Here is a 3,488-nt window from a genome sequence, read left to right on the forward strand (position 1 = left end):
ATGTTCAAAGAGACAACATTCAGTTCAAAAGATAAATGGTAATAGCAGAAGAAAGTTGTCCAACAGCACCATTTTATTTCATGTACAAAAGCTCAGGCCCCAGCAGGATGAAAAATAAATAAATAAAGCTTTGGCTAATGACTGGTACAACTACCTTTAAGAGAAAACATACCTCTGTTAGTGAGTTTCTTTCTACTCTAGCCCAGGCACTGCCCTCTGTTTTCTATGCTTCATGTTTGTAAATTCATGGCTGCTATCCAAAAAGAAATTAATGATTCAAATAAAGAAAGTTATTTAATTTGATACAATATGATATAGATTTTGGAGAAGACACTGAACACGAGCAGTCTAAAAGTGAAAGGAAGAAAAAAACTAAGGGGTAAAGGAAAGTAGATAACATCTAGAAAACTGTTAAGTTTTCAGAATGAGGACTTTTTTCAGAATATTAAACTTTAATTTTTATGTTTGTACACTCAAACCAACATTTTAAATGTTACTGCTGCTCTAAAATAAAATATTAAAGATGGCAAAGTAAAGTTAGGGACAACAGGATGAGAAAATAAAGTATACATGGGGCAAAATGAACAAGGAATACACTAATATATAGAAACAGGTATAACAAATTGTATAAAGATTATTATAAATTTAAATTAAGTTAAAAAGTCAGGGCTTCCCTGGTGGCGCAGTGGTTGAGAGTCCCCTGCCGATGCAGGGGACGTGGGTTCGTGCCCTGGTCCGGGAAGATCCCACATGCCGCGGAGCTGCTGGGCCCGTGAGCCATGGCCGCTGACCCTGCGCGTCTGGAGCCTGTGCTCCGCAACAGTGGTGCCCCGACCCGGGGAGCAGCCGCATGCCGCGGAGCGGCTAGGCCCGTGAGCCATGGCCGCTGAGCCGGCGCGGCTGGAGCCTGTGCTCCGCAACGGGAGAGGCCACAGCAGTGAGAGGCCCGCGTACCGCAAAAAAAAAAAAAAAAAAAAAAAGTCAAAGAGAATACCTTAAAATATCATATTGATAGTAAAAGTTAATATCTAACCAAACTAAATGTCTAATCATTAATCCCATTTTAATTTAATGAATCTTGAGTTGTAGGTTATAAAAAATAAAAGGGAGGCTGAATTATATTTCTCATATAAGGGAAAGTCAAATGATATAATTTTGTTTTGTTCTTTGATAAGTTATACATATAAAATGAAATGAATTTGATTGCTTACAGATAACCACCACTGTTTAAATCGCTAGCAAATATAAAAGAAAATTCAACTTGGTTCATATGAAACATAAAAATGGAAATTATCAGAATGCATAATATACAAAGTACACTTCCAAGTACTTGTTATAGTAATTGATCAATTGCATGAGAGAAAATCTTCAGATTAAATTGAAACAATAATTTCTAATACGTTGTTTATCACTGTTTTACTTAAATAGAATAAAAATGAAAGATAACAAAAATATGTCAAGTGAATTTACCCCAAAATTAAGCAACAGCAGCAATATTATTTGCAAACAAAAAATAATCCAAGGCAGAAAACTGTGTTGTATATTATGTCAAACATACAAACAATTCCACTGATCCTGATGTCCAATGCCACGCTCTCAAAAGCTTTTTCTTAATTTTTCATTGATTTGAAATTCTCTTGTCCCTGGCAACATTTGATTGGTGAACATTTATTTTTCACTAAAATTCAGTTCAAGAATCACTTTCTCTACAACCTCTTTCAAATAACGCAGTCCATCGCTGCCAAACTTTCTGGACTTCCCAGCAACAAACTGAACCTGTTCTCTCTTGTACCTCTTCATCTACATATATTTATCTAAGTTATTTTCATTCTGTACCATATTCATCTACCAGCTTATCCAAACAGACTGTGAGTTCCTTCAAGTTAAGATACTATATATTCTTGGGGCTTCCCTGGTGGCGCAGTGGTTGCGCGTCCGCCTGCCGGTGCAGGGAAACCGGGTTCGCGCCCCGGTCTGGGAGGATCCCACGTGCCGCGGAGCGGCTGGGCCCGTGAGCCATGGCCGCTGAGCCTGCGCGTCTGGAGCCTGTGCTCCGCAACGGGAGAGGCCGCAGCAGAGGGAGGCCCGCATACCACAAAAAAAAAAAAAAAAAAAGATACTATATATTCTTCATCTTTGTGGCAGAGATGGACTGGTCATTCACAAAACCTGTTTTATCTACTTCCGGGGCCCACAATTAGACAATATTTCTCAGCCCTTCTTGTAATTGAGTGTAGCTCTAAGTTCTAACCAATGGGTTGTGGGTAGAAGTGTTATACATACTTTTACAGCCTTATCCATACAAAGTTCCCACTTGTCCTCTGTGCCATTTTCCTGTGCCCTGGCTTGATGCACATGACAATGGTAACTTCAATGCTGGAATAAGGTGGGTTTCCTGGATCACCACAGTAAGAGAAGTGCCGCCTGTATATTAGAAACATAGTTTTGGACTTCTCACTAGGGAAAAATTAAAATAAACTTCTACTGTATCAGCCACTGGGATTTTGTAGTTTGCCTCACAGTAGCTAGCATTACACAATTTGATGCTGTTTTTGTATCCTCAACACCTGTCACTTATAACATCTGAATAATAGTTGCTGAATGAACAAGTAACATGTCTTTAACTCTCCTTTGTTCAAAGTAATAACTTATAACTCCTGTGAACAAAAACATCTCTTTTCAGTCATCCAACATTTTCCTTCTTTCCTAATAATCTGAAATTTATGAATAACAAGTTACCATACCACTCACAATCCCACGAATATTTTGGCTTTAATATTTTCATTGAATCTGGAGAAAGAATATTATATAGTTAAACTGCACAGTGATTTAATTTTTGTAACAAAATAGATTTTATACAATTGGAATAAAATTTTTGTTAATATTATACTCCAAGTTATAAATATTTATTAAAAATTAACTCAAATAGGAAATCATGTAAAAATCCTGCCTATTTAAGGTAGAATATAACTTGTTCTTCACTTGGAAGAACATTTATTAAGTTTTACCATACTCATAATTCCTTAAATTATTAGAGAATATATGGATACATTGCTATATCCAAATTGCTTTCCAAAATGCTGTATCCATATGGCTTTGTAATGTATCATTGCCAAAGTGTAATCAAATATTTTTTAAAGAAGTTTATTTAATGTAATACATGTGTTTATAGACATCATGTTGATTGTAGTTTCTATGAAGTTTATAAATATAGAATATACAAAAAATCTGAATTAATTATCCTTGCATTTCAGTATCTATTATTAAGATTTCTTTATATTGAAAGACTACACTGGCAATTTTCTAGCGTATATATTTTAGTATCAACTTCCAATTTTGATTATTTGACTCATAGTCACTGAGATCTGATGGTGAAGTTAAGAAAGCGGAGATGAATATAAAATAATGGATCATCGGGCTTCCCTGGTGGCGCAGTGGTTGAGAGTCCGCCTGCCGATGCAGGGGACACGGGTTCATGCCCCGGTCTG

This window comes from Physeter macrocephalus, chromosome 11 (assembly GCF_002837175.3).
Source record: "Physeter macrocephalus isolate SW-GA chromosome 11, ASM283717v5, whole genome shotgun sequence".
Lineage (NCBI taxonomy): Eukaryota > Metazoa > Chordata > Mammalia > Artiodactyla > Physeteridae > Physeter > Physeter macrocephalus.